Source organism: Archocentrus centrarchus, chromosome 4, assembly GCF_007364275.1.
Source record: "Archocentrus centrarchus isolate MPI-CPG fArcCen1 chromosome 4, fArcCen1, whole genome shotgun sequence".
NCBI lineage: Eukaryota > Metazoa > Chordata > Actinopteri > Cichliformes > Cichlidae > Archocentrus > Archocentrus centrarchus.
Window position 1 is genome coordinate 24,786,954 of NC_044349.1, and position 20,748 is coordinate 24,807,701.

The 20,748-nt window shown below is 40.0% G+C and overlaps 1 protein-coding gene across 5 annotated transcripts in view; it reads left to right on the forward strand.

The window, feature by feature from the left end:
- The window catches only part of celf5a (cugbp, Elav-like family member 5a), a 174,574-nt gene that overhangs the window by 98,459 nt on the left and 55,367 nt on the right, over positions 1-20,748 (forward strand). The gene's annotated exons all lie outside the window — the stretch shown is intronic.

The following is a 20,748-nucleotide window of genomic DNA, read 5'->3' on the forward strand; positions in this document are numbered from 1 at the left end:
GGCATGCTTCAAGTCGGTGGCAGAGACAACAAACCTCACTGTTATTATTTGGTGTGCATCTCATGTGTCACCCCATAACAAAGCAAGTTCCTTTTTGTTATTTAAAGGAGGGATGCTGTTCACTATATCTCATCCCGGTGCAAAGAGAGAGATTTGGAAGGGAAAAACAGAGGCAGAGAAAATGCAAAAATGATGCCAAATGTGTACAGCTGCTGTGCAGCACTTCTGAGGCTTTACCTAAAAACCCCTGCCTGTTTTGGGTGAATTAGGATTGCTGGCCACTTGGCTGCCTGTCACATGCAGAATCTTCAAAGGACAGCATAACCCCTTGAGATGAATGAAGGAAAGGCCAATAAAGATCACTGTCAGCCCCCATGTTTTCTCTTTCTTTCTTTCTTTCTTTCTTCTTTCTTTCTTTCTTCTTTCTTTCTTTCTTCTTTCTTTCTTCTTTCTTTCCTTTCTTTTCCTTTCTTTCTTTCTTTCCTTTTCTTTCCTTTTCTTTCTTTTTCTTCCTTTCTTTCTTTCTCTTTCTTTCTTTCTTTCATTTTATGTCATCTTCCTCCTTCTCTAAAACATTTACAGGACTGGTGAGACAAGCAAAAGGGTCTTTGTGCTGTCAAGATTGATGTCCCCTATATCTCCATTGATTTTGCCATTGTGGTGCCGTGTGTCCACATTAACAATGACACTCAGCTGTTCTCTTTTACTTGGTTGTGAGTAGGTGGGTTTAGAGCTCCCAGGGCACTTTGGTCAGTATGGGGTCTTCTTAGTGGCCAGCCGTGGGGAACCCAACTGAGGAACAAATGAGTGCTGGAACAGATCTGAGAGTTGCACATCATTTTAATGAACAGGTCAGAGTGCCACCACAGGGGCAATCAAACACAAGCGTGACTTTAACGGGTTAGGATAGCAGTGAAAGGGGGAAGACATAGTTTATACTAAGGGGAACAATCTGACTGTCATTTTAAAATCTGCCATTCGTCTTCTTCTAATCTGCTGTCCTGAATTCTTTCCTTCGTAATTATTGGCCAAAGATAATTTATGTTAGCTAATAGCCTGTGCTGCTTATGATCCTCCATGGCCTACCTTTTACAAGCTTTATCATCTTATTCGCTGTGATTCTGATGTTCCTGTAATCACTGCTACATTTACTGTCAAAACTGCCTATATTATTATTATTATTACTATTATTATTTGTTATTTTTGATCCTTATCTGTCAGCCTTTGCCAGAATCTAGATCAATAATTTCTGGGATACAAGTCAGCATAGTGTACAGGAGCTGGAGAGCAGATGCAAAAAAAATATTAATTAGCCTCTCAGTGCAGTGGAGGGAGGGACACAAGGGACAGACTCAGCGTGGCCTGCTCTCTCAGGGGCCACACTGCTAGTCCGATAGGGGGCACCATATTCCTCAGTGCAACACTGTCACACTAAAACACACAGTCATCCTAATTAGTCCCTTTAATCTCATTATGAGAAGGACAGTTTCAGATCACCTGCACCAGGTTTCCATCCATGAGGAAAGACCTGTTACTGTGGTTTTATGCCTGCTGGACCTCCGCTTCTGTGGGAGGAACTCTCTGCTGTTATTAAGACCAGACAGGCCCAGGCGAGAACAGTGCAGTATCTCTGATTATTATTGCAGTAAAACCTGAAATTACCTTACACAGGAATGCAGTAGAACATCTCCTAATTCCACTAAATATTTGATGACTCTTGGAGATCTGATCAAAACTGAACTTCATTTTTTTTTATTTTTTTTATGGAGCATTCAACTTTTGTTTGACATTAATAACAAATTTCTGAGAATTAAAGAAGACTCAGCCAGTAGGTAGCTTGACAAAATCCATATCAGGAAACTGCACTGCACTATAGAAATATATATGGTAGAGTAAATCCTTCCAAACACTCTGTCAGCCCCTGCTGCCACCTAACAAAGACACACTGTGAAATGAATATTAATGGCCAATCACCTACCTAATCTAGCAGAACAGCAGCCGTTACACATTGAGCCACCAGCACTGTGAATGTCTCCGTCACTGATGACGCAGATCGTTCTGGGATGTTTCTGTTGGGGTGACGTTTAAAGAGGCACAGCAAGGAGGCAGCAGGGACCTGTCTCTCTCATTTTTCCCTCGCAGGTCTCTGATATGAAATAGATTGATTTTCCATCACACATGGCACTGATGACTGGCACTGTCTGCTGCTGATATTTCATTTTTGAAAGGCTGCTCAGTCCCTCCTTAGAGAGCTTGGCGTTCTTAGGCAAGATAAATCAGCTTTAACCGCTTTGATTTCATCCTAAACCTTTTACCAGCAGCTTGTCTTTTAGCATTCCATCATTACTATCTGCCCCTTAGTGTTTTTCTTTCTTTGTAGACTGTCAGTTCATTGATTTTGTCTTTTGTATCACCCTTTTTTAAAAGCTCCATTCTGCTCACGGGCTAAAATGAATATTTCTGTGCAAGTGCTGCATTTTTATATTCCTTTGTGGCTCTTCTTATTTTCCAGCTTAACCTACTGTTAAAGTTTTAAGCTCAAATATTGTCCAGAAAGCAGAAAGAGGAGCAGGCGAGCTGTCAGCTGGGGCTCTGTTGGTGTTGCAGCAGGCCTGCCTGGCACAGCTAGAGCTACAGCCCACTGAGGAGGCCTGGATTAGAAACAGTCTCTGGCATTTTCAAGGCAGGCCTGCCGCCCACACACACACCCACACAGAGAGGACAAACAGGCAAATACATACATACATACCCATGCAGCTCTAACACACATGCACGTTTTCTCTCTCTCATGCAAACACACACTCAGTAGGAAGTTGGATGTACATATTAATAGGAACACATATGCACACAAGGGTCGTGCCCAGTATAGGGTTACATATTTACATGGAGACTCTCACGGTGTACACATATGTTGAATGGCATGGATCTATTATCTTTTCATGAGCTGTTTTTTTTTTTTTCTTTTGTTTTTTTTTTTCTGTTGTGGGCCTAGCAGCAGCATTGCGTTTTGTTTGTAATGTTTTACTCAACCGAAGGGCAATGAAAAGGTTTGCTGCGGATCGCTGAGATGTTGACGGAACAAAGAGAGAGAGAGAAGAAAGAGAACCAGAACAAGGGAAATAAGTAAAATTTAAATTGATGAGAAAAAAAGAAGATTAGGGATCTAGGTTGAGAGTGCAGGGTACATGCACTGTTGTTGTTCTGTGCTCAGTTTTTTTAATGATAAATTTATCTGGCACTACAAGACAACACAGTAGCCCATGTATTAAACATAAGTAGTGCTCTTCTTCTTCTTTTTTGTTTTTACTAGAGAGACAAGTTCCCTATGTCAGAGGAGCTTAGTATCGAACCAACAGGAAGGCCTCTAAGCTCTACTGATCCCTTTAGAAAAGTGAGGAGGAATGAAGGCGAGAGAGGGTAGTTAGAGAAAGAGAAATCGGTTGTGAAAAAAAAAAAGAAACAGCAAAATTAGAGAGGTGGACAATAGGAATGTGTTCTGAGATATAGAAGTGGAAGAGAGAGAGAGAGAGAGAAAGCGAGAGAGAGACCAAGTGCAAAAATAGAGAAAAGTATGGCTAAACCAGTGCGATGGAGGGAGGGGTTGATAGGGGCAAAGCAAAAAGCTGACAGTATATCTTCTCCCTTTGGAGAGAAGAAAAAACTATAGATTACTGGTCACAATGTGCTTGGCTGGGCATAAATGGAGAGATCTTGAAATAGTAGGGAGCATGTTCAGAGGTTGTGGGGATCAGGGTGAGCTAATCCAATAGTAAAGTCAGCTCTGGGTCACACATTCAGAGCTCAAACTCCTTGTCCAAATCCCCTCCTGGTGCTCTTACACAACAATACTGATATACAGGCCTTGGCTCACCAAGAGTTTCAGTCAGCCAACTCCACCAAGCCTGCCTGGGATGTTCAGGTCACACTGCCCGTAAGCTCTTACATTTACCCTCACATCAGCACGAACTGGGTTGTTTTGAAGAGGAGGGGTGGTGTGAATTAGGTTTACGAATGACAGACAAGGAGAGAGAAGGCAGGAGAGCACAGAGAGAGAGAGAGAGAGAGAGAGAGGAAAAGATTGATGAAATTAAATTTCCTATAGGGTAGGTGCTTTGCTCCTGTGGGTCAGATTTTGCTGAGGCTGTAGGAGTTATGCAGCTCAGTGGAAGAAGTAGCACAACAATTCACTAATACACTGGGTAGGTGAGATCAATTAGCCTTATCTTACAAACTACTATGATAATACCAATGCAAAACTTGCTGACAAAGCAAAGAACAACAGAGTGAGAGTGATATTAATGATTTAGGCTAGTTGAAAAGTATGAGTATTTCTGCAACACGGTATCTCATGCTCCCCCCCCCCCCCCCCCCCCCCCCTCCAACCAAATACACTATATGGCAGCTTCTGCGATATTCAGTCAGCATATGCACAAATGAAAGCATCACTAGCCCACAGACAACAGACAAAACAGCAGGAACACCTTTTCAGAAATACATCACAAACTAAAAAAGTACAAGCACCATAAACATAAATTGAAACTGAAACCCTTAGCAGTTCTTAACTGTAGTGGGTTTTTTTTTTTTTTGATTGTACAAGTGTTTCAGGCTTTGTGTATTTCATCTACACTTTGTACTTGCCTACAAATATTCATGCATACATAAATTCTGCTAACCACACATCATCCTTTCTCTTAAAAAAAAAAAATCCCTTCCATTCTGTCCTTGCTCATTGCAATGGTCTTGTAAGCGTGGGGCGGATCAGCAAAGGTTACTGTTGAACACAGGAAAGGAAAGGTCAGAATCATGTTTAGTTTCCTGGGGCCGGGAGGTAATTCCCAGCCAGCAATTGCGTTCAGACGAGCAAGCAAGCAGGCAGGCAGGCCAGTGGTGGAGATGCTCATGAAGAAGGAAGCGAGGCGGGGATGGGGACAAGGTTATCCAGTCAGCCACTGCCTCTCAGCCCCTTCGCTGTCACCCTTAATAACACCCTCTCCCTTATCACTGCAACAATCACCTTGAGAAACAAACTTGTCTTCTTTGAGAGAGGGATGAGGATAGGGAAGAGACGGCCCTCGTATGCATCTGGTATGCCATTCTCATTACAGCAACTCCACCTCTTTGGGGACACACAGACCCCAGGTCAATTTAGTACTCAATTCTCTACACTTTGTATTTCATTCTCCCTTTTTTTCTCTCTCTTTGACCCCCCTTTGTTCTCCATTCTTTTCCCTCAGTACCCTTTGAACACACTAGAACTCTAGATAATATACAACAGTTCAGCGTCAGTGTTTATTTAAGACGTAATACATACTGCAATCCCATGTATCAATGTCACTAAAACAGAAAAAAGTACTGACGCAAGAGACTGAGACAGGCTAAATGATTGTCTTTCATCATTAAGCCACTTAAACAGTTTATATTCTGTTATTCAAAAATGTCCTCTTGATACAACAATGTTTTGCATGATTTGTTGTGTTAGTTGTGCTTAAATTTGATTCTTTCTTTTGGAGTATAGTCCAAACGGTATCTGCACTGAGTAATTTGGACCGTGAAATTTAGATGGTATTAATCATAAGCTATTTATTTTATTCAATAAATGTACATTAGACCTTGGCCATTTCACTTCCTTCACTTAAAAACAGCCTGTCTGCAATACATCATGAAAAAGTGGTTTCTGTACTAACCTCTTTAGCAGCAGGCAATTATTGTACTCTCTCTCTCTCTCTCTCTCTAGCTCTCTCCCTCTGTGTGTGTGTGTGTGTGTGTGTGTTTTTAGATTTTGAATACAGATTTTTTTCTTGCCATAGAAATTCAACATATGAATAATTATGAACAAAAATGTTCCCTATTAGAAGACCTCTATGAACACCCACTGAGATATCTTCTAGCAGTATGGTATATTCCCACAATTTAAGCTGATAATAGCAATGCCAAACCCATACCTGCGGCTGATAAACTGATGTGTCAATTTGAGTGAGCATAAGTGTGTGCCTGCTCTCCACGGACTTGGTGCTCTGTGATTGCAGTGGAGCTGGAGGAGGCCAGGCAAAGGCTCTGATTGGACGACAGAGTCTTTGCAACCTTTGCCAAATCACTGCAATCACCCGTTTGCTTCTTCTCCCTGCTTTAATGATACCACTTCATAACGAACCAAGCTCATCAAGTAACCCACACACACTCTCACTCACACAGTCACCTACACATACACATATACACAGTGAGGTCAGACTTGGCAGATCAGGCAGGGGCATGGCAGGCCTCTGAACAGGGAGAGGAGGTCCACTAGCAGATGGGAGGAGATTAAAGACTAAAGACTGCAGACGCATGCATGCAGGGAAATTTGTACACATATGCACACGTAACACTAATACATCACGGATGTAGGTTTCACTCTCAACATTGTGTTAGTTATGATGTTGTGCACTGCGGTATACAGGTTAGTGTACAAGTTAATTACAAATAAACAATTGCTTTTAGCAGAAGATTTCTGGGATAGCTTTCTTGGATGTTTTGATCATTTTCTGGCCAGCAGTGGAGTTAGATTTGCTCTCCTTTCTTCACTGTCTGGCCTCTTCCCAGCCCTGAATTCTGTGCCCCAATTTTGTGAGACCTTTGCTCCCATGCACTCCATGTGGAAAGAAAATGTCCTGTTTGTTCACTGAGAGAAGCAAAAGCCTATTAGGAGCTTTGCTGTAAAGAAAAACTGACAGAAGAGAAAAAAAAAAATGTTTGTGTATGAGTAACAGATATTGGCCCATTTAAATACACACAAACACTAAGTGTACATGCAGACTTCCCTAATAGACAGAGTTGTGAGCACAACCCAACTGTTTACAGTTGTTAGGTGTTAAGAGCTAATAGCTGTTTTGATCTAAATTAACAGGTTTACATTTATAAAGTGTTTACACATTTATATTATTTTCAAGTGGGTTTTGTATGTATAAGGATATATCTCTCTTTATAAATATGTTATTGTCTTTTTTATTGATTATTATAAATTGACGGTAACCTTGGATTTCTCATGACTGGGACCGTGAAAAAAAATTAAGAGTGACAAAGAAAATTGGAAAACACAAGAAGACAAAAAAAAAAAAAAAAAGTGGTGACAAAGAAAGAGACAAGAGCATTTTCTACCTCGGGATATGAACACAAAGAAAATGCCTTTTCAGTCAGTATTAAAGAGAAGTCAAAATATATGCAGTCCTGTCACTGTAATTGTACATCAGTACAATTTCACTCTGAAAATGTTAGAGGAGCACTTTTGTGTGGGGAAATTGAATATAACAATATGCCACTTCCAGATGAATAAAAATGTCAGCTCATGTATTTTAATATTTTTTTAATATGTAATCAGAGTTTTACACATTAGGCTTGATGTGTGAAAACAATATTAGATTTTGGAGGATGTTTAGGCTCTGCAAAGTATAAACCAGACGCAGGATCATAAAGTTAGTGAAACATGAAACAAAGTTACTGAGAAAACAAAATTAGATCTATATTCATTACAGTACCTGTAACTCAGCTCGCTCGCCATGTCTGTCCTTCCAATCACTCTTTCCCTCTATCTCTTCATCTCAGTATTTTAACTCCATTAGCCTCTCATAGCACCCTCTGTCTCTCTCACTGTCAGTCACTTCACTTAAATCACCGCGCCATGGTACCACTAGACTGGAAAGGACACTTGCTCCAACCAAATGATTCAGGCACGGATATGGGAGCAGTGGATTAAAGAGAGATTAGAATGCCTGCAGGGGAAAAAAAATATATATACAGTTTTTAGTGGAATATTAAATCAGCATATAATTCATCAGTGTTTTTGTTATGTCTATATTGTCTGTGACTTCAGCTCTGGGAGCTATTAAAGCAATGACATCAGACAAGGACACAGGATGTAAGGACAAGGAGGAATAGGATTGGATAACATGCTTGTGATGCACCATTAGTGAATGCCAACATTGGTTCAATGGGCACCGTAAAGAGGCTTTTAAATTAGGCCGAGCCACATCTCACCTGCCTTTCCCATTTCACCTGCTGAAACGACAAATAGCGCAGTGAGCATGCACGCACTCACTGTGACACACAGTTCTGTGATTACCCACCCGCCCGTTCTCCATTCACCCTCTTCCCACCCATGTGCCAGTCAAACAAGTGCAGAGGTAATGGAGAGAGAAGCAGTCATTCTGGGGCTGTAAAACTGCAGCAGCTGAAAAGATGATTGGGGTAACCTTTGGTTTGATACGCCAAAGAAGAAGGTGTTTTAACATTATTCATAAGTATTCTTGTGTGCATTCCTGACTGATCCGTTGTTACAACACTGCTGCCTTAAGTGTACATGTGGTAATACTCTGACTGCCATGGCCTGACCCTGGTAACTCGTCATGTGAGATTTTATTTTTTTCTACTTTGTTTCTTCAAATGGAAAACAACCAAAACAAAACACACACATACACAACAAAACCCTTACTATATTTCGGTTCTCCCACTTCATCCCTTAGATCTTGCACTGATATTTGTACAAGGTTTATACTATCCCCTAAAGTGTGCTTTGTTTTCCTTTTCTTCCCTTTAGCCTTCTTCTTCCACACTCACTTTGACTTTTCCCCTGGTCCCATCTCAATGATGAGTCTATCAGGCGAACTGGCATTGTCAAGGATGACTGGCAACGGAACTCCATATAAAAAAAAAATGTGCTTGAGCATAGCCCCAGACACTTTGGTTCATCTTGTGGTCAAGTCCAAATGCAGGCCATCCTGATTACCTTTTTTGCATTTAACATGAAGAATGTCCCTTCTAAAGGGTGCAGTAGTGATCACTGTATGCAGAGTGAGGAACAGGCCTTCATATGACTGTTGTACCTTTGGCCGCTGAAGCTCTGACCTGACACTTAAACCAATTTTAAGGAATGTGAACTTCAAAGAATGCTTTGATGGTAGAGGAGGTTAGTGGGTGAGAACTTAGGGCCAAACTGTCTTTTCATTCTAGATTAGCTTCTGAGTTGGACTAATGACAGGAACGAAGAGTTGTGATAAGGAAGAGATCCCCATCTGGAACTGATGTTACTGCTTGTAGAATGACAACAGCTGATAGCGGTCCACAGATCTGTTTTCTTTCCCTTTTTTTTCCCCATTATTATATTGCACATTTTATTCTCCTATGCTCAGCATCCCCTACAGCAATAAAGTTGTCAGAAAAACAAAAAATATGACAAAACATTGCTTGAAATATGAATAAATCCATTTGTCACCTATTGATTTTCCTACCATTAGGGAGGGAAATGGCTTGACTGTTGTTGATGTGGAAGATATTGCGGGTCAATACTTTGTTGCTCTTAAAAGCCATGGGAGATTTTCAAGAAATTTGGTAGGGGTTAAGAAAGGAGGCCAGCCTCCAACTCTGATATTAAGAAAGTGTGTGGACTAGTTCAGCACCATCTGCCTGGCATTAATGTTATCAGGGAATCGGGAAGCAATGCAGGCACAATGTGCTTTAGGGAAAGGTATGGCCCTGGACAGCTGCCTGCCTGGACTGCTGGCTCACATCAACCTAATATGCTGGATTGGAAGCAGGAATTGATTCCTGAATGTTAAAGTGAAACCTTGAAGCACTACTTTGACCATCTTGCTTTGACTGCTGGAGCAAGGGATGCTTTGCAAGGCTCTTTGGCATCCTAATCTGAAAGGGTCTCTTAATATATGACAGCTCAGTTTAGCAAGACCAGACTGACAGCAAAGGAAGCAGGGAATGACAGGGGGAACATGTTAAATCTGAGCGTCAAACAGGAGGATGGCATATTTTGGCTGCATGGTGGGCATAATCATGGCTAACACAGTAATGGTATCAAGAGTTGCTTCCTTTCCCAGGTCAAAGAAGGACTGGATGTTGAGGTGCTGAGAGATGCCAAAGTCCCAAGCTCTCTGACTGTCAGACCCTTCGGACTTACTCTTTTCTACAACCTATCGTCCTCCATCCCTCCTGTCTTGTGTTATTTTAGGAATCTATTCTTGGCCTGCCAGCATGTACAATCTGAATTATTTATATGCAGAAATGGGATCCCTGCATGACAGTGGAAACAGGATTTTATTTGTGCCATCTAATTAAAATATAAACAAAGTGAGCCTGCCTTTAAATAAAAACAACGTATTCACCATTACCCTCAGAATATCAGTATTTTATATCTAATCAGATATATATGTTTCAAATTACGATTTACTCATTAAAGTGGCCACTTTAGCAATATAATAATTATACAACATAACATGTACATGATTCATATATAACAGCCATATTTGCTGCATATTACATGAGAAAATTGCATGCAAATGCTCTTTTTAATAGGCAAATACAACAACAGGAAGGCTTCCAAATGACAGGAAAAGTGACAAACCCAGCTGGGAAATGCTCGCTGTTCAACGCTTTGTGGCTTTTTAAGTTTTTGAAGTCTGCTGCGTGTCACATGTGTTGGGTCTGAGCCACAGTGCATGTCTGTATTTGGCTGTGCATCTTTGTCGGTTCACTTGTGTGCATTTGCAGCACGTGTTTTCAAACTGATGAAGATGTTTCCTTTGCATGCTTATTTTTGTCTGTTTCAATGTGCTCTCTTAAGTTGCGGTGGGTTGGCCTCTCTCCACCACCGTACAAATTGCCCTTTTCCATTCTTATCACATGAGCCCACAAACAGAACATAAAAAAGCTGAAAGCAGCCAACAGAAAGCTCGGTATGAAATGAATGTGACCTACAACTGCAGAGAAGTAATATACAACAGCAGCACAGGGAAAACAAAGGGTTCTGTCAAAATCCTGTGCTATCTTACTAGTGTGTCTGCAAAATATGTTTTGCGCTTATGTGTGCATGTCAAGCTGCCCTGGCATATATCTGGATGATATTAATGACAGGTGAAAGAGGGAATATTCAAAGATCACAATATTTTCACCCTTGATACAGATGCCTATTCTTACACTGCTGGCAGGAGTGATCTAGTCAATGTTCAGCTCAGCTCTGATCTGACATTAGGATTCAATGCAACATTTCTTTCTTCAGCTCAACCCCCCCCCACCCCCACCCCCCCCAAAAACACACACACCCCTACGTCTGTCCACTCAGCCTGACTGCAGCTAAAGGGTAAAAAAGGCTCAGGGGAAGTGCACTTCTTCCACCACGAGGTCCGGGGGCCGACCATGTGACACGGACCTCCCAGCATCTGGCTTTTGCTGTTCTTCTCCACTTCTTGCTTTTTTTCGACAGCATGTCTCTTTATCTTTATCCACCTTAGTGACCTCATCCAGAGAGAGACTGATAAAATGAACCTCTAAGAGCAAATAGCTTCTCCATCAAACAAGGGTCAGTTCAAAAGCTCACCCATTTCGTAGAATAACGCAGCTGACAAAGCAAAGTACAAATATGGTATTTTTCTATACATAAAAATGGCCCAAGGACATTTATAGTCACACTGGGTTAAAGATGGAGGAAGACAACAATAAATAACAGCAAGTCGTTCCTGTTTGTTCTGAAGATTAAATAAAAAGAAATGTAAACAGTGTCTTTTTTTTTTTTAACTAGGGCATAATGGAATTACATAATTATTTATTTACATAGACTGACTTTTTAAGGACAGCTAAATAAAGAAATGCCAAAGATTAAGCTAAACAAAATCTCTTCATAAGACACCAAAATCATACAACTTGTGCTGGGAAAATATACTGCCTATATAATTTTCAACAAAACAACATATGTGATAAAACTTAAAAGCCTGCATGGAGCTGTAGTAGTAAAAATAAAATATGGAGACAGAATTTAGTCAGTAAATTGCAAGAGCTTTGGTACAAATTGTTTATATCCAATTAAATACCAACAAATATTGTGGAGTTACCAGTAATAGCCGGGCTTACATTCATATATTCATGTTGTGGTGATTCTTTATTTTGGATGTTGAATGCTGTTGGTGCTCTCATACATGTGTTTGTCTGGCTTGTTTTATGAAAATAATTGTGAATGGATGCCTCAGCTGAACAGGTCAGGATGCAGTTTGTAGACAGCAGAAGGTATTCCTTGGAATATGTCGGCCTTAGGGCTTGCACTCTATGCGTCATTCTGTTTGTGTGTATGTGTCTAGCTGTGTGAGGCTCAGTGGCACCTTTCAGAGTGGGGTGAGACCATGTGGTCTGCACTGACTGCTTTGGAGGGAGACAGGAGGGCCCAGCTGGTTCAGGGAGAAGAGCTCTCTGACTAGCCAAGGCAGTCTTACAGCCTGCCAACCAACCTGACACACGCGCGCACACTCACAAACACAAACAACATCACGCTGTGGTTAGACAAAGATTTTCACTGTAAAAAAAAAAAAAAAACCAAAATGCTGAGAATTGCACACTAGTCTCCATGCAATTAAAAAGATTTTATTTTATTTTTTCTGCTGCCAGAGTGGTTTGGCTATGACATGTGCGAAGTGCAGCTTGTCAGTGTGTCTCAGCTGAGCTCGCGCATGGATATAAACACAACACACAAAGAAGCGTGAAGCGCACATTCAGGCCTCCTGTTTACATGAAGATAGTGATGTGCACACCCACAGAGCTCACTGGAATTCAGTCACTTCAGCTGACCTGCAGGCAGGATTTTGGTGAAAATAGCCACCTACCATCAATATCCTTGAATGCAACGTGCAGAAAAAAAAAAAATCTTTATTTGTTGGCAGTCAAGTGCTGGTCCTGCAAATTATACATGACCACAGGTTCTATTGATTCTCTCTTGTTTTTCTCAGTCTGATAACACATTGTTAGAGGAAAGTTGTTTCAGTGGACTCTCCCAAATTGTTTTATAAACACAGAGGGAAAAGGAACAGTCTAGAAGCTGTCAGGTGTAATAAAATTATTTTCTCAGTACTGTAATTTCGCATTTCTCTTCAGCGTGATTGGCTGGGTTAATGTATTTTAATCATTTTACAGCAAAGCACAGAAATTTCTTTGTGATTAAACAATCCAGACCTAATTAAAAGTAACTTTTTCTGGTTTCCAGGCTACAGCAAAAACAATTCCCAATTTACAGTCTACCAACAGCTGCTAGGAAACATTTACAATAGCAGTAACGTTGATTGCTACTTCAACAGCATTGACAGAGAACAATGGTTGGAGAAACAACTACTTATTTGGATTTTATTCATCCTGTGTTGAAGCAGCTTTATTTATTCTGACCCCCATCACGCCATACGGTCCACTGGCTCTCTAGTGAAATCTGAAGTGTATCTCTAAATGGTGTGCAAGTGCTGCAAGACTTGCACAAATTAGCTGTGTTAAAGTATATGTATGCCTTCAATGGAGGAAAGGCTCACTGGAGGCACTGTGCTGCTTATCTGAACAGTAGGAACGTGGACAGAATGATTAGGTAGTCTAACCATAGGCATCCACCCCCTCTGGTCTGGCCATTTTCACTCGTTTTCTATAAAGCAGTTTCTTTTTCTCTGCAAATGGTCTAAAGGGTAAGCTTAACCAGGGGCTATGTGTGAGTGGATGGCAAACTTAAACAAGAGATCTAAAAAGAATTTGTCATTTTAAACAAAGTGGTTTGGAGAGAATCAAACTGAGCCTTTTTTTTTATTTAGTTTTACCTGTCAGAAAGGGCAGAAAAGTGACCCGAAGAGGGAGTGCTACTGCCTCTTTAGTAACACCTACCTGTAAAACGTGTAAACGGGAAGGAACCTAACAGTGTGTGGTCCCCAGTTTCTCCATTAGAGAGCTAGCTTGGCATTCGGAGGGAGTAATTGGCTGGATAGGGTTTCAGCAGGCTTAGCCACCCTGCTGGCACAACAAGCCTGTCTGTGCCCATCCCTGAGTTGCTGCTCTGCTTGGCAGGAGTGTAGCCCGCTCAGCTACTGCCATGTTTCCTTCAAAGCCTGTGGAGAAGCTGGGGATGGCAGCAGCTGTTTTCCCATGGGAGCCAGAGGAATTCAGGGCCTCTGGTCATTAGTAGGAACCAGCGTGCTGGGGTAAACCTAAGTCTTAGACAGCTGGGAGACCAAACCTCATCCCTTCATTTTTCCATCTATTCATTCATCCATTCCTTCCAAAGAGGATTATGTATTCTTGATTTCCTTGCACAAAGAGTAGGAAAGGAATGGCCCCATGTGGCAAGTGTGGAGGTAACCCATATGGAAAAGAATAAGATTTTTTTTTTCTTACAGTAAATGTCATATAGAGTATTGTATTGTACTCAACATATTTCTCCTACAACATAGTTATGAGAATTAAGTACAAATTTAGTAAATATATTGAGAATTAGTATATATGTAGCAATGTATATAAGGAGAAAACTTGCATTAGAAAAAGAAAAAATGTACTAGCTTATTAGAATCAACTAGAAAACTGTTAAGCTGGTGCTCTTTTAATAATAATAAAATCCAAAGGAAAATAAGATGTGTAGGAGGACAATCTATCGCCTGTTTTTGTTGTTGTTGTTTTGTTTTTTCAAAGAGTGCATGCTTAAGAATGTCTGAATATTTGTTCAGATGGATATTGTAGTTCACTTGTTTAGCATGGTTCATCTGACTTTACAAAAAAGCAACTATGAAAGCACATTTTTTAGGCAGAAAATGTCCTTTCCCATAGTTTAAAACAGGTTTCATTTAGTTATTTATTTATTTTATTCTGACAGCTCAGTCAACCCCGCAAAGGGTGGCCTTGGTTAGGTTTAAGAAATATTGACAAAAACCTGCTTGCAAGCCTAACCGCATAATGGATTACAAGTGCTGCTACTTTTTTTGTACATTTGTAGGCTTAAAATTCATTGTCTAAACAGCTGCAGACTCTTCAGCAGCCAAAGTTCTATATAAAATAACAACATTACTAGAAAAATGGATACATTGATACCTGAGTTAATGTGTATACACATTCTTAAGCCTGTGTATATGAGTGGGCACAATTCTGAGCACGTTGTGAGTCACTGACATTTGGTGTGTACAGGGACATAAGTCTCTGATGAGTAGAGTGCACTGCAGTGTGAGTATGACACAATATGTGAACATCTGGAGGGGCCTAGGCACCATGTAGCTCTGGACTGCTGTCAGCTCTCACCATCATATGTTGTCCCTGTTTTCACAGTACCATGTCCATCTGCAAATAACAGATATTATACATATGAGAAGTAGCCTAGTATAAATAGGGAATACTCAAATTTTAATGGATGCACTAGTGCTGAAATAAATATCAAGTCTGTGTTTGTGTGAACAAACTCTTTACTCATACTGATATATCTAAAAAAGATGACAAACCAGACAATAGCACTAGTTTCGAGATTATATCCAAACGAATGCAATGCCTGTTTTCTTCTGTTAACCTGCATGCAACCAAAGCCTGCGCATATGTGATTGGTCAATAGAACCCAGACTACAAGTGACCCACGAACGAAAGCCAATGAGCTCAATACCTAAATTTTGTATCTTGCCCACAGATTTTGCATATTCATATGTAAATACCTGTTTAAAGAGCATACAGAAGACTAGCTAGTACAATAAGCAGTGCTTTAGCTAAAAAAATCTTATTTTGAAAACAGAAAAGAGACACAAATTGCAAACTGTGAGGACATATATTAACAGTTTATTTAAAACTGTAGCAACGAGGAGAAATAAGTATAAAAAGCCTCTGTTATGATGATGCTGAATGTACAATTAGACAAAGTCCTTAAAATGATCTGTTATTGAGCATCATTTAAGGCCCCGAGGCAACTTTTTCTCTGCAGACAGCAGTGACTGAGGTCGACTTGACTTCATGTCAAATGCAGCACTGACAAATGATGAGTCGAGCAAACAAACAGATGGATAGTGGATAAGTGGATTGTGCTGCAGGAATGGTTTTAGAAGTCTATGTAGGCGTTTTGATATTTTTTCCACTGTGAGTCATTATGGGAGCTGATTGTACATCACTGAACAACTCCAAAAGCATCGTAATATTCAAACATCAGGCTATCATAGAGTTCCTGAAAGATAAACACACACTGCTAAATGAGTTCGAAAGTGGAATATGATTAATTTCAAAAATCTTTTTTTATCTTAATCACAAAATTACACTAAAGCTACATAATGTGCTGTGAGAAACAGCTTAGTGATGTTTGTTTATATACTGTATATTTTTTTACACTTTTTTTGTCACCAAATGCATGCAAAATTATTAGTTATACTAAAAGGGATATAAGAGAAAAAAAATCCTGTTCTGTATGTCTGATATTTGATATATGTAACCTCATAGGCAGGGCAAAAGTGTAATATTTCTGTTGCATTTACAGCACTATATATTATGTGATAAAGTGCTAAATGCAACTCTGCACACACGCCCGAGAGAGCATTTACTTCTTTCTCTCTCCCTGCATTTTCCTCTGTTGGCTTTGCATGCATTGTTAAATGGGACTGATGGAAGCACCCTGGCCATTACTCACTGCATTGCCTGGCTAATTTCTGTGCTCTTACAAGTACAAAGATGTCAAGCAGGAGCAGCGGGCTTACCTTGGCTTCCCCTGAGACCATTAATCCTTTGGCTGGTGTCGTCCCTGCCTGCACCAGCTCACCTGGTTCAGAGCACTGCCGGCAAACTGCTGTTCCCAGCCGTTTTCCCATTCTATCTATTTATTTTGGTTCCGACTCAGTTCCCATCACCAACAAAATCTGATTGCAGTAGAAGAGTAAAATAATTCTTTAGGTATATTTGCTTCTTATTGGTAGAATTGCCAAATATGTGGGGGTTTTTTTTTCTGGGTATGTTTGTGTGTGTTTCAGAGGAAAACTGTGGACGAGGAATGATAAAAATTATAAACAAGTGAAGATAAAAGATGAGGAAACTCAAGCAAAATAAAAAAAAATATCCCCATGCCCTTCATACAGTCATATGCAAACTGAAAAAAAAACAAAAAACAAAGCCTTTATACTTCCTTGAAACTCTTTGCTTTAACTTCATCACTACTAATTTGTTTTTGTTTTTTTGTTTGTTTTTTCAAAGAGATATCACACCTTATGACAGAATACAGTTATGTTAAACATGTGATGTGGGACAGACAAGATTGTAGCGATGAGAGAAAATGTCTCCCATGGGTATAGTCAAAGAATAATAATAATAAAAAAAGAAATAGGCCCTTAGATCAAGCTGCGGGGAAGGTTCACTCAGTGGATATTGACATTTTACTGGACGCCCACATATGGGAGGCCATTTGCTAGGTTTGCAACCACTGAAATGCCCCTGGTTGATCTTTGAGTACTGTGGTGAACACAGACATGCTTTTAAAATGTTCATGTTTAATATGCAGTTTTACGGAGATTGATTTTTACATGAATAGAAACATATATTTTAGACTTGCCTGTTCTTTAAAATATTTCAATATTTTACATATTTTCTTTCTGTAAAAGCTGACCTTCCTCTGAACTCATGCATTCTTAGGGAGGAAGAGGATTATCATATGTATTTAAATGATTCATCAAGGCTACAGTACATGCACCTGTATATGCATTTATTTATTAATGACAGTAGCGGATAACACCCAGTCAGTAGCAGGACTTACCACTTTGTGCTGGTGCTCTTTGTTTCTTGTGCTTTATCATCAGAGCCAGACTTTGGCATTTTTTGTGGGCTGTGATTTCTCCCTAAAAAAAAAAAAAAAAAAAAATCAGCGTTAGTGTTGCCATGTTGTACATACTCTAATTTTCTCCAGACCTTGTGATTCATCTTGCTTTTATGCCTAAAAAGGAACTTGTGCAAACTTATGACAAATTAAAGGAAAAACCTGAAACAATGACCCCTGCAGTGAGGGGATTTGGGATGACCCTTTGCTGCCATGGTTTGGGCCCACTTATCCCCATTGAAGGAAGGATCACTGCGTAGTAATACAAAGAGGCTCTTAGTGGTTACCTTTATCTTATGATGAACCATGTCTGTCCTGATGGTTTCTTTCTGGGTGACAGTGCATTAATCCATAGGGCATGAAGGTTCACAAAATGCTTAAATGAGGATGAAAGTATGTGAACCAAATGCTCTGACCTTTGCAGTCTCCAGATGTCAACCCAGTTGAACATCTATGAGCACTTTTGACTGATGTGTTAGACAGTGCCCTCTATTACCACCATCAAAACATTAAATGAGGGTATAACTTATGGAAGAACACTTTTTTCAATCCCAAAATTGAAGCTGTACTGGTGACACATGGGGTCCCGAAAATCTGTTTTTGTTTTGTGGTCTTTTTATTTGATTTGTCTCTTTAGGTTAAACCTGGAATATTAGATTTGTTTGATTGCCCACTGAACTTCCCAAACACCAAGTGCACAACCACTTTTGATACACTATTTTATCCTTTTTAAAAGCTGATTTTTCTAAACTGGAAAGCTGTTAAGGATGTAATTATAACCCTAAAGTGTAAGAGTGTAGAAGTTTAAGATTACCTGAGCTATGGACTGTAGTGTTTCCACTGTTCTCTTTCATTCCATTATCTGCCTTTCACTGGATCATGTGTTCTCTTTTTTTTTTCACATTTTCTACTACTGTTTTGAGATGGAAGAACACATCTTCATCCTGGAGCGAATCATAGGGAGTGAGGGCTGTGATGGTTTTGGGGGTAAAAGGAGAACGAGTAACCTGGACTGTAGATTACCTTTGCAATTTCAAGGGAGAATTCAGCTTATAATGATCCTGGATGTTCCCGAGAAAGGTCAGCTGAAATTGCAACAAGCGTAATTAGTATCTTATCAATAATGCATCCAAGGGTTCAGTGGATGTGCAGTCTTTGTCTGCCTGTGTGCATTTGTGTGTGTGTGTGTGTGTGTGTGTGTGTGTGTGTGTGTGTGTGTGCGTGCATGCATACGTCTGAGAAAACACATACACATGGCTGTGCACGTATGTTGGTGTGTATATGTACACATTTGTGTTTAACAATGAGATGACAACTCTCATTGTCATCTCATCACCTATATGCCACTCTGTAGAACTGTTATAACCATTAACATAAACATCCTCACTAGTAAACCATACACAGCCCTACAGTAGCATGGACATACGTGGTGGCAGTACTGATGGAAAACTTCAAGAGACACATTGATCAATAAGTCAATTACTATTGATCACAGTGTCAAAATTAGGGGCCATAGGGGGTTAAGAATATGAGATAAGGGTATATTTTGCATGACGCATGCAGAAAATATTGGAGTATTATGCAGAATCGGTATCAGCTTTCATGCAATCACAAGCTAATTATCTAGTAGTGGAATACATTCCCTCAAGCATCGTCCAGGCACAGTCTGTATCATTGGCTACTGTTGAATGTCAAGTCCTCTCTTAGAGGAGCTACATTATAGTTTTTCTTAGCTCTGAAACTTCTGGGAGATGTTTAAAAAGTAGCCATGGTGCTGCAAAATGTATAGCTGAAAAGGAGCACTGATAAGACCAAAAACTGAATAAAATGATATCAATTGTTAAAAGTTTATGTTTTGCAGTTTTTGTTTTGTTGTTTTTATTATTAGGCTTGATATTTTTACATGCAGTAAATAAACTAATTCAGCAGCTATCTTCAGTGTTTTATTTAATGGGAGGGCATCAGAGACATGATCAAAATAGTTGCTCATTATGCTTGTTTAACTTCTTGTTTACACTCTATCCATTATCTCCCATCATGTTGCACACACAGGCAAGGGCTGATATTATAGCGGGTAACTTTTGCTGAGTGGCTCATTGAAATATTCCAGGCAGAGCATATAACTATATAGTCAGAGCATATTTTATGCTAGAAAAAGGAAACTTGAGTATGTTGCATAATTCATTAGGAATGTTCTTAGTCATACCCTGGCTGACTGATAAGGAGATCGAGATTGAGGTAGATATTACCTCGCCCACAAAACCTTTTCCCTACCACTTCCTTCTTCTCCTCCAGCAAGTGAAGGATACAAACTCTTAAGATCATTGTGAAGTGCTATGTTTGAAGGAAGCAAGAAATCTGATGTGCATGACAGCAGCGGGGCAAAGAGAGTGAGACTGTGGTGGCTCGAGTGGACCTTGGGGAATTTGGCTGTGGACGTTTGTTTGCAGAATTGTTGTGTGTGATGTAATGATCCCAGGTTCTCTGGCCCCTGCCTGTTGATAAGTTGCTGAAGAACACATGAACAGGGGAAATGGGAAGCAAGCAAGATGAATGTGATTGGATTGCCGGCCAAGTGCAGCCTATCCCATCTGTCTCAGAGTCTGCCATCCCATCTCACAGGCTGCGGGAGGTAATTGGGTTCATTGTTCTCACCACAGGATCCCCCGGATTGAAAGCTTCATTATCTGGATAACCATGAATGTAAATGAACCACACGTATGCAGTAGGGTAATGGGAAAGAATAGATCACTGCTTGCTTCAACCACAACACACAGCACATCTCCAAACACAGACAATGCTTATGTCTTTTTCGAAATTATATTCAAATATACCTGCACACGTGCAAAAATGAGTAGTGTATATATTTGTCCTGTCTTTCCATCTTTTTCTCTTTCATATACATCCACATACTATTCTTTTTTTCTTTTTTTTAATATGTGGATAATTTGATGTTCTTTAGTTTGACCCCCCCCCCCCAAAAAAAAAAAAACATGGCTGTGATGAACAGTTTTTTAATGTAAGCTTTTTTCTTTTTTTTTTTTTTTTGCTATGAGAAGGTGGAAGGATCCTATATTTTGCTGGAGCTTCTTCTGTAACATGAATAGCAAAAGGGGGCCTGAAAAACAACGGTGAGCCTCGTGTGCTTTGAATTATTCATG